At 36.5% G+C, this 12,096-nt stretch overlaps 1 long non-coding RNA gene and 1 other non-coding gene across 2 annotated transcripts in view; both read right to left on the bottom strand.

Annotated features, from left to right (window-relative positions):
- LOC120770308 overlaps nucleotides 1–12,096 on the bottom strand; it is a 383,384-nt gene that overhangs the window by 273,420 nt on the left and 97,868 nt on the right. The window lies entirely within an intron of this gene.
- On the bottom strand, nucleotides 11,133–11,205 carry Trnaf-gaa. The gene has a single exon. It is a non-coding gene; the product is annotated as a tRNA-Phe (tRNA).

The raw sequence follows: 12,096 nt of genomic DNA on the forward strand, positions 1-12,096 counted from the left end.
ACTTTAGATGGTCGTTTTTTTAGCGCTTTGGATGCAACAGTGTTTCAGAGTGCTTGGAATTCCAAATTCTTTTTCTCAAATTGGTGTTTTCAAAGTCGGTGACGAACATTACTAAAAAATAGCTAAACCGATTTTAACCCGAACTTCTTAAATAACTTTTTTGTAATTAATCGAATTTCTCACCGATAAATGTATGTATTTACAAATTTTTGGATCAATAATATTTAAAAGTTTTCTCAGGAAAAAGTTCTCGAAAACTTGTTTTTTCGGCCTTCTAACAATATATTTGGATAACCCCTTAAAGATACCCCCTTTTTGCCATATCACAATTTTTAACAAGGCATAATTTACATACAAGTTTTCATTTGCGTCTTTTTGATCGCCTATCATGTATTTATAATTCCCTTGAAGTATGCATGCAACTCTGGAGTGTCGAATATATTAGACATAATACAAATATTCCAGAGATGAAAAACTCAAAAAATTATTTTCACATAAATCTTGAAGCTATGTGAAGAAGGAATACAGCATTACCATTTATTTTTTTTTTAGAACTCGTAGTTTTTCCGTAAACCAAGGTAACCATTTTTAACCCTTAAAAACTCAACCGCGCCCTACCTCTTCCTATTCCCGATCTCAAATTGTCCGTTAATATATTTTTCTTTAATATTTGTCATTTTATGATTTTCTTTCTTTTTTATCATTTTCAAAGACTATAGGCTCGGAGACATGTTTATAACGGCTGATCCAAATAGAGGTACTTTATTCAATAGTCTCTTTTTGACAGATCACCCGTGAGTCAAGCTGTTATGTTATTTTTGTTCAGTATTGTTTGGCATTTCATCATAGAAAGACGTACGCCTGAACAACGTTTACAAATCCTTCAACTTTATTTCGAAAATTCACGTTCTGTAAAGAATGTGTTTCGCGTGCTTAACTCAACTTACGGTAAAGCAGCCGGGGTTGAGAGTGTACACGAAGACCGTGGCGAGTCGATTCGGTACCGTTCGCAGCAACTCCGTCTGACGTATGGGACGACTTGGCGCTTCGCTCTATGGGGTCTTGAGGAGTTCCAAGAAGATGCGACGTTTTCAAGCCAAATTTCGTTTAGCAATGAAATCCATTTCTGGCTCAATGGGTATGTAAACAGGCAAAATTGTCGCATTTGGTACGGAGAGCGACCTGAAGAAGTTGAAGAGCTGCCATTTCATTCAGAAAAAACAACGGTTTGGTGTGCTTTGTGGGCCGGTGAAATTTAAGCTCGTGATCTCGGCGACATTTGATTTCTACAACCCGGCGCCACTTCCCACATTTCACATAAATTAATAGATTTATTGAGAGAACACTTCGGTGAGCAGATAATTTCACGTTTTGGACCGCTATCACTTTTAATATCACACTGTTGGACTTTGTCCTATGATATGCAAAGTCTAAAGTTTATGCGGACAATCCCACTTCGATGCAAGCCTTGGAGCAAAAAACATCAAGCAAGTCATTCGCCAGTTACGTTTTAAGAAATTTAGAACATAAAAGAACCTTAGTTTAAGATCTTAGCAAATTATATATCAAAAACCTGTGTAAAATGTCTTTAAAATCGGTGGAGTAGCTCTCAAGAAATCTTCTCCGAGCGAAACACAATTTCGAGAAAAATATAAGATAAACGCGTCTAAAGTTTTAAATGATTACAGCTGACCTCGAGTATAAAACTTTTTAATGCGGTATCTCCAAAACTATTACTAGGATCAAATTGAACATTCAAGACAATATTGTAGATGTGTTATAGAACTAAATAAAACATTGTGACGCCATGCAACCCTTGTAAACTCTTCAATCAGCCAGATAATAGCCTCTAGAAAAGAATATGTTTCTTGGTCAAAATATTCTGGAAGTATTCCCATTACAAGTTTCTTCTATCATCAAGAAAAAATCAAATTATCATTATCATTAGACAAGAAAGTTTTAGTCGAAGGTTAATGAAACGATCTACAAATCTACCAAAATTAAGTGGTTAAAGGTTTAAGGTTTGTTAGGTAAACGCTTCGCATATGTTATTACAGACGACAAGGACACGCTTTGAAGCTATTGTTTAATAGAAAAAATATACTTATACCCATACTGCAGTAATAAGTAAGCAGCTCACTAAAATGACATAATAATTGATGATTGCTCCTTAATATACATATAGTATGTATACAGTTGATTTTCCATAACTCGTACTTCTATAACTCGAAGTTCCCCATAACTCCAACTCTTGACTTGGCAATAAAAATAAAATTTCATACAAAATTCTTTGCATAACTCAAAGTTTTTTTGTCGATTATGGTGATTTGAGTTAGGGAAGTTCAACTATATTGATAATATCCGCAATGAGAAATGCAGCACTCTTCTAACTAACCTCTAACCCAATCGAATTCGATAAATATGCGCTCAAAGGAGCAACGACTTGCAAATCAAGTGAATATACAAAATGCAGCTGCAATTCAAGTGCTGAAGTCACACTAAAAAAACCGATCACTGGCGAATTGTACTAATGTTTAACCGTTGGTTTTTGTGTCAAGCTAACAGTCAGTCTACTTTTACCAGCAATAATTAATTAATAGCAGACTCAAAACAAGCGGTTAACCGTTTACTAAGAAATACACAAAAATGTGTCCAAAAAAAAGTGGAGAAGGAGTTAGACGAAAAAATTTAGAATGCTTAAGTTAGCAGAAAAATGCGCTAATGAACTGTCAAAGGTGCGACAGCCGAACAGGCGATTTAACGAGAGACTAGCATTATATTTTGGCAGTCATTTGCGCGCCAACTTTTTGCAAAATACAGGAATATTAATTAATCATAAGTATTTTTTTCCATTTATGTATTTTTACTTCTTATTTTTTTAAGTCTAGCGGTTTGAAACAGTTCCGCTCTGTGCTTCTTGCAACCTATGTATGTATATGTACTATGAAGTGGATGTGTGTATACTTCCCGGGGGCAAAAACGATGACTGGCAGCTTTTCTTGGTATAAGTTAGCAAAATAAAGAAAACTTGGCCAGCAGACGCAGTTCATTAAGACCATTCGGTTTTACTAAAACACAGTTAGTCGACAAAACTACTACCGAGAAAAACTGGCAAAGCCACGTCTGGTTTCTATCTGCGTTCTGCATAGAAACCAAACCAGACGCATACAAGGGCATATGTCTGATCCATTTAGACTGGAAGGTATTGATCATACTTTATGTATATAGAATGATACATGCGTATATTGTTCATATGGTATATGTATATTTTTTTAAAACTCAAAACTCTTGAGAACAGAATCATAAGAGGTGTTCCAGCGTTTCCCTCATGGAATTGTGGAAGAACAGTTCATGAATTTTATCCGATGATAATGCACCATCACGTCGAGACACAATTGTGAACGAGTTTAAAGCCAAAAACGCAATGAATATCCTCGATCAACCGCCGTATTCACCAAATTTGGCACCGTTTGATTCTTTCTTGATCTCCAAACTGAAATTTGGAACCCGTTTCAGTCGATTGAAGAAATAAAACAAAATTTGCTGAAAGAAGTGCTTATGAAAAATCTTTAGAGGACTGGAAAAATCGTTGGAATAAATGTATTACATCTGGTAGGAATCACTTTAAAGGCGACAAAATAAATAATAATTAAATATTTTGCGTTTTAGCTACAATTTCTGGGTACTAATCTTCTTAATATTGTTTGGAAGATCCTTCAATATTTCGGAAGCTTCAAGGGTCGCCATTAGCCATTTTTGATCCGTTTGTGTAGATATTGTAACTTTCGCTGGCGACTCGCACACTGCAGCGCCAAACAAACCAATAATACAATACGTATAGTCAAAATTATTTTTTGATTTCTCAAGGAAAACTCTTTATATGGACCACCCTGTAGTAACATATACATACATACATGTGTATTATAACGCTCGAAGTGCTTGATATTAACATATTATTATGATTGGTATTAGCGCTATTAATTGATGTTTTGCAGTTGAGCGACCATTCATTTGTCAAATGAACGCGCCAAACAAACGAACTATGAGTAACTGAGAAAAAGTATGAATGCCAAACAGAAAAAAGCTGTCAAAATAAAGTTTTGTTGTTGTAATTTTTAGTTGCTCGAACTAACGTTCATTGAAAATTCCAATGTGTGTTCAGACAACTTTTTTTTTGCCATTATTTGCAGTCCTCCCCAAACGGTTGGCAGCTTCGAGAGTTCCTCGGGCAATGGTCGTCTGATGACGTCAATGACCGCACCATGAAACGCTGTGCGATAAAAATCAGCCGTACAAATATAGAAACGGCAATGACTTATGCTTCCAAAAGCGCCACTTTTTTGCTTTCCTGCTCATTGATAAATTGTGTTTAGCCTAAAACGAAAATTCGAACTTCTTCGGAAATTCATTAATGAATTTATTTGTGAGACTAGACATGGATTTATGCTTGAAAATTTTCCATTGAAATATACATATGTATGTATATATTTAACAGTATTACAAACGTTTTAGTTCTTTTATTTCGACCTCCCAACAACTTTTCCCACAAATTATGGGTTCACACTAGTCTATATTTACAATAAGTCGGTTTTAGTCTGGCGGTGAAAGTCAAATTATAATGATTTTGATTGCCACGAATTCGCTAATAACTCGCTTATTCTTTGCGAATCTCAAAAGTGTTAAAAGCTTTAATTTTCTTTACGCAAATTCCATAATTAAACGAGTGTATAATTTAATAAGTGTTGATTATAGGTCTGGAATTAGCATCTTGCGCCTAATTTGTAGTCTCTGTAATAGCTTGGGCTGCGTTCGTTTGTTGGTCTATAAATTTTTTTAAAATTTAAAATTTTTTATTTCATATTTCATTTATAATTTTAAGCATTTGACTTCTGTTTAGTTTCTTTGGTTTAAGATATATTAAAATTTTAATTTCAGAGTTTTTAAACATTATTCGTGATAATTAGCTCTTTTGTGAAAGACACGCGACAAGCGTGTAATTGTTTATAATATAAAAGAAGCAGTAAGTGATGACTATAAAATCAATTAGTGAGGATAGTGTATGTAGAGTTATATACTTGCAGTTATTCTCGAAGTTTTAAGTACTTTAACTCAAGAATAAGAAAATCAATCACTTCTATTTGCAACCGTGTGCATTTGAAAATTTCAAGGATCAATTTTTTTTATACTCGTGCAACATGTTGCTACTAAGTATAACAATTTTGTTCAACTAACGTTTGCATGTATCACCTAAAACTAATAGAGATAGATATATTAACTCTATATAAGTATATAAATAATCAGGATGACGAAACGAGTTGAAATCCGAGTGACTGTCTGTCTGTCCGTCCGTCCGTCCGTCCTTGCAAACTGTGACTAAAGTAGAAATGGAGATATCTTGAAAAAAAAACAAGTACGACTAAGTAGATGGACGTTATCAGACTACTACCACGCCCACATAACTCCATTAATCTAAAACTTATAAAGTGACCTAACTAAGCACCGAATTAAGGAAAGGAACTGTAATTTGGCAAAAGGGATCGCAGTACAAAGAGGCACCTGTGGAAAAAAATTTAAAAGTTTAATGTACAGAACTACTAAGCCACTAAAGCTACACCAACCAAATTCGTCTAGCGCAAATGCTATAAAAACTCCTACCGACAGTGTGAAAATGGATGTAACCGGATGATAATTTCGCATAACTCCTCATGGAACCACCTCATGGTACTGTTAAAAACTACTAAAAGCGCAATAAATCAATAACTAAATACGCCAGAGACATTAAATTTTACTACCGAAATGGTATGACGGTGTTTTATGGGAGCCGAGTTAAAATTAGACGATGGGCGTGCCAGCTCACAGTTTTTGATGAAACCACATACATATCTCGAAACCCGACCGTTTTCAACCAAATCGCAACGTGAAAATGGGCTTACTTCCCATATAATATAAATCTGAATTTCATTTGAAACCCAGACTTTTCTATCTACAAATCAAGAGTTAATTAATACACGAGTATCAGTATAAAACTTCGCACGAATAGTGTCTTTGATGATTAAAAATTTCCAAAATCAATCAAAGCTGTTCAAGCCACTAGGTATTGAATATGAGGACCCGATGCTTATAGTTGACGGAAACTATCGGCTAATGTGTGGGATATATAATTAAAATTTAGAAAAATACCTTTCCTGATAGTAGAAGATCCGTGTCTCAAAAATTGGTTGAATAGGGTCAATACTTCCCTTAGCTCCAATATAACTAATATATAATATAAGATTTTCGAACTGCCGGGTGACTTTATACCGCAGATATCGGCCCGTATGTGAGTTGTCTTAATAAAGTTGAGAATGAAATCGGGTTAAAACTCGTTTAAAACCCCATATAACTAACAAGCCTTATGTACCTGAAGGTACTTCCCTGGGTTAAGTCCTTGCAAACACTTTTACTTAAATAACTATAATGACATATTCTAACCATCAGCAGGCCGAACAAGAAAGACTTTGAAAATTTCACTCTGCATTCGAGAAAGAATTAACCATTAAAAATTATGATTCATGAGCCTATATTTTAAGACATATTGATCTTAAGAGGCTACAAAGGTTTCCTCGAGCAAAAAACGACCTATTTTAAATTTTTGGAAATTTTTTGAAGAAAATACGGCCATTACAACATCATTTCCGGCAGTCCCTCGAAAACATGTACCTCCGCGTTGACAGTGGAACTTCTTACAGGACAATCAAAAGTAAAAAAGAAAAAATACATGTTTTAACTAAGCCCATAAACTAGGTATTGGACGAGGGAAAGACAAGAAAAGTGAAAATTGAATTTTTGGCAGACGTTTTAACAAAAAAATTAAAATTTTAGTAGAACTTTCTCAACGTTTTTTAATAGTTGCAAATGAGCAAAAAAACATTCTTTCAAGACCTTGTAAATTATATTTCGAAGACCTGTGTAAATCTATCACTTCATTTTCCCAATCTTTATTTTATATAATGAACAGGTTGTTCATAAGATTTAGGTGTGTGTAGATTTTTATTTGGTTTTAGTAACATTAAATTTAATAAAATTTTTTGGTGATCGAGAACAGGACACAAAACATTTCACATTTGATAAAAATCTGCCATTACTCAAGCACGGAATATCCTGAACCAAAGTACTTATATAAAGTCAAGAAATATAACTTCAACTAACAGCCGTAGGAGAAGATGTGAGAGAAACCTATTTTTCCAAAAGCCGTTGGCGAGGGTTCTAATAACAAAATTTGATTGGGAGAAGGTAAAATTAAGTGGTTTTGGCCGACAAACTTTATCACCTAAATCAAATATATTTGGGTAGTAAGCAATTCTACCACAGCTATCTCATAGGAAGAACGAAACTACAGGCGACACAGAAATGGGAAAATAGAAACTATAATATATGATATGTAGTATCGTCACCAAAAATACAAAACAACGTATCGTCAAAAAAAACTCGAAAATCGCTGTCGGTTATAATAACCAATATATAACCAAAACTCAAATTTTGTTTCAATATAAGTGGTTTTTATTTTATCGTTTTTCCTTCGCCTGTAAACTGTTATGAAAAATGATACGTTATTTTGAAGTTTAGCAGACGATATGTAGAAAAAAAAGTTCCATATTTGTGAAAAAATATATACGGCAGAGCTATTAATAACTATTCAGAAGCCTTCTGATTTAAAGAGTGATGACTTCCACAAATCCACCAATCACCGAGTGTATGGTGGGAGAAAAGGCTGATTATCAACCAATAGGTTTATAATCCCTACCTGATTCCAAAGATTGAGATTCGAAGCTGTCAAATGATTGCATTTAAGATAATAGAACAAAGAAACAATATATATAAATGAAGGAAGTCAGTGTCATCTCTAAAGGTATCTATGCAGAACTCGTTATGTTCATATGCTTATATTCGAGTCGCTATTCACTTGATCCTTTTCTGTTGTTATTGTTAAAAAAAAAAGTAGTAAATCAATTCGCTCAATTATGTGGCTTATTTCCTTTTTTTAAACAGCAACAATTCCTGCTTTCTTCTTCTTAGCGCTGAGCGCCGGCAATAGGAATAAAACGCCCAAAAAACCGCAAAAACTAAAACCCCTAATTAGAAGTCCTTGTATTTCATATTGAACCGTTATTCGGGCAGCGCTACAAATTCCTTGGAAATAGGAGCTGTCGGCGTCTAAACAAATGAAACTTAAAAATAAAAACAAGAAAAACATGCTAACGTTTTTAACACACTTTTGAGGAGGACTTGCTCGCACTACTTTTGCGGCGGTGAGCCATTTGAAACGCCCCCAGGCAACAACTAAACTACACACTATGTATGGTGAGCTGTTTAAAGCAACAAAGAAGGAATTAACCTTACAACAACTAACGAATTAAACAGGCTAAAACCACGAGGCAGCCAGGGAGGCCTACGGGCTTTTTCTTACTGCTTACTCGAAAGCGAAATTTTAACTAAGACAGGCGAACGCAGCCGCAACGCTAATTTGGATATCATTGAAGCCACAAAAAATCGACAAACTTATGTTGCAATAGGGAAGAGAGGCCATAAAGAGTTGCTATAATTTGAAATTTGCTAAAGTGGGTAACTAAAGGAGAGGAGGTGAGGTAGAACATTTATTTAAACATATACATAATTAGAATTTAGCATAAAATTGTTTTCAATATCAAACTGTTGTTTTAAAGTGAGCACAAAAATCTACAACATCCTGCTTTACACTGACAACAAAAACCGTTAAGGCTTTTTAATTGCCACGTAAGGGCCAAAAACAGTGCCTTTCGCGCCAAAACACAACAGTCTACGCTAGAGCGTAGCCTACACGACGGTAATTAAGCGCGACGCAGCACAGCATCCTCAACATACCCACCATTAAAGTGGCAAAAGTACTTTTCTGTCTCGCCGCCGCCGCAACACACTTTGATTGCACAGCGGCAATTCATCATCGCGGCAATCATGGCGTTATGATTACGCCGACATTATTAGGTACGAACGCACAGGTAGGACATTCATATGCGCGCAATACAGTAAGCTCAGCATTAAGCAGACCCAAGTCTAAGACAAAGAGGATTAAAGCTGTTCAGCGAAAGACCGTGAGCTAAGCACAACAGCTGCAAAGGGGAGTTGACAGTCGGCATATAGAAGTATAAAGTCTGCGCAGCCGCGTCGCTTCAATGCGTGGTACGTGCGCAGCACGAGCCTGTGTGCCCATCATATGGGGTATACCGTTGCGTTATGATTTGCGCCTTTTCGGTTTTCTGATGCTTGATTGACAGGTAGTGGACACACCACACATGTGTTGGGTCTAAGCGGACGAACGATTTTTGGCTCATCAAATGGTAGCAAGACATCAATCAATCGGCTTTCCGCCGGCAAGTGATTTATTGGCATTTAAGTGAAATGTAATCAATATGCTCGCGTATGAGGGCAAATATGACGCGTTCGGTGCGCAAGTTTTCAATTAATTTTAGAATTAAAAATATATATAAAACAAGGTTATAGAAAATTTAAATAAGAATGTTATGCAAATTACGAGAACGGATTGGCGTTAATTTTTTCGAACACAATTGAAAAAACTTTGAGCCGAGCTACGAGGCAAACGCCTATACTCCTAAATGGTAGTTAAAAAGCACTTTTGTTCATATAAATAATGTGAAAATTCCTAATGAATGAGGTGTGCTCTCATACTGTATTCTTAACACAAAACCCGCGATCAAAGGCTCTAGACGCCTTTATTTCAGCAGTACCTCAGTGGCAACTACTTGCTATTAAAAATTCCTTTAGATTATGTACAGAATGGAAAAATATGGTGCTTTCTTCACAAAAAAATCTAAGACTTTTAAGTCTACTCCATCACACTTTTATATGGATGAATCGAAAGTGGAGGATAGAGTTGGTGCGGGAATATTTTCCAGAGTTAAGCATAACTTTGCGGACCTCTGCAGTAAGCAAGCTGAGCTCTTTGCTAATGCGAAAGCCACGGTGCTGGTCTCTAACAAGTCTGCAGGCAATTCCAGAGTCAACATATACATAGACAGCCAAGCAGCAATCAAAGTAGTAACCTGGTATCGCATATCGGCAAGAAAATATTTTAGGAAGCACAGCAGCAGTGGAAAGTGTTGCCAGAAGCAAGCAATTTTACTTCTACTGAGTGCCAGGCCACAAAGGCATCGAGGTCAGTGAAATAGTGGACGAGATTGCCAATAATGGTGCACGGTTAACACCCGAAAACGTGATCGACATTGGAAAACCCATTCATTGTCTATACGACGATCTGAACAGAATGGCAAAGAAAATCAAAACCCGTTGGAACGAGCTGCCTGAGTGCAAAACTGAAAAAGTCCTGTGCAAAACAGTGGGTCGTAAGTACACAAAGTTCTTATTGGCAGCCGATGGATGAGACTGTAGGAATATGACCGGAATACTGTGTTGGAGACACACAACCTCAGAATGGGACTGACAGTTCAACAAAGCTGTAGGAAATGTCTAGAGCAAGACACTAGGGAATCAATGGAACATGTTTGGTGCATTTATTCCGCATCGACTATGCTGTAAGCTTCTGTGGTACCCACGGTATGATACACTGGCGGAAGGATCGTTAGTGAGGCCACAGAGTCTGTTAAAAAAAAAGTAGACAGACGAGGACTAACCAATATCCACTAACAAATATCCACGATTTTCGAATATGCGAATTGTCGAAGCGTGATCTCGAACGAAATGGGCACTTTTACTTTTCGGACCAGGATCTAAGCCAATACAATGCTCAAGCAGATTTTCTGCAGAGTTTGTTTACACTGCATAAAATTATTGAAAGTAAAAATAAGAGTATGTAATCAGTTCAAAAGTTATAAGCCTGTTCCACCAAGTCATTATAGAAAAGAGAATTATGGAAGCTTTCTTCAGGACTTTCCGTTGGCCAGTGACCGCCAAAAATATGTGATTGTAGCATATTGCCAGTCTACATGTGACTTTAGAATAACTATTGCTGCTGATAATGTAAGCACATAGTATTTACTAGATCATGCACTACTACAAAAAACCAACTACAACAACATTGTAAACAATTGTATCTAAGCTTCTAATATGTATGCCAAAGAAAATACCAAAAGGTTTGTAAATGCCGAAACCCGGGATTGAACCGGGGACCTTTAGATCTTCAGTCTAACGCTCTCCCAACTGAGCTATTTCGGCATATATACAACCCACATCACGCATAAATTTTATTTTCAAAAGAATTTCAATAAATGTCGCCAAAACTACTTAAAAACTAGGAATAAAAACGAACTGTGTCACCGTTATACAAAATTTTGTATTAAGCGCGGTACAAAAGTCTCCAAGCCACTGTCTCTTATCAATGCAACCTTGATTTTTTCATAAGCAAAATAATTAAATTGCACCCCTGCACGCTGCGCGCAATGCTTTATCAAAAGTGGGACATTAAAAAGTCGTCGGCGACGTCCGCCAATAACAACACAAAGCAACTAAAAGGCAACAAAAGAAAAGAGCGCAAGCTATGAAGTATGAGCAGCATTTCGCTGGAATGCCACGCCCATAAGCGACATTGAAACCGGCGCGAATTCGCATTTCTGCGGATACAAATGAAGAAAAAAGCATCGTCAGGGACAGTTAAGCTAGCCGAAAAAAGTAAAAGCGGCGCAACAATAAAAAATACAACTTGCCAAGTTGTTGCTTTATTTATGTTTTTATTATTAAAACCGATTTGTGGTTGAAGTTTTTGCTACTATTTGTGTTGTTGGCCGAATCAGAATCAGTTGGCGCGACTGCAAACCCATAATTATGAAATTATTACCGAGCGCCAAGTTAAAAGCCACTAAAAACGTAAGAACTTGAAGCATGAATTAAAACAACAATAAAAAAAGTACAATCGTCGCGAGTTCAAGCACAACTACATACAACAACAAGCGCATGCAGTCAGCTTTTCCTGGCATCGTTCATCATCGTGGGTCAGCGCTGGTGCTTAGTGATCATCAATGGCCAGCGACAACGCGTTGCGGCGGCGACGACGGTCTTCGCGACATCCGTACCGCCACCGATCAGCCCGAACGGCGCGAACGGCCTTTG

The sequence above is a fragment of the Bactrocera tryoni genome, chromosome 3 (assembly GCF_016617805.1).
Source record: "Bactrocera tryoni isolate S06 chromosome 3, CSIRO_BtryS06_freeze2, whole genome shotgun sequence".
Taxonomy (NCBI): Eukaryota; Metazoa; Arthropoda; class Insecta; order Diptera; family Tephritidae; genus Bactrocera; species Bactrocera tryoni.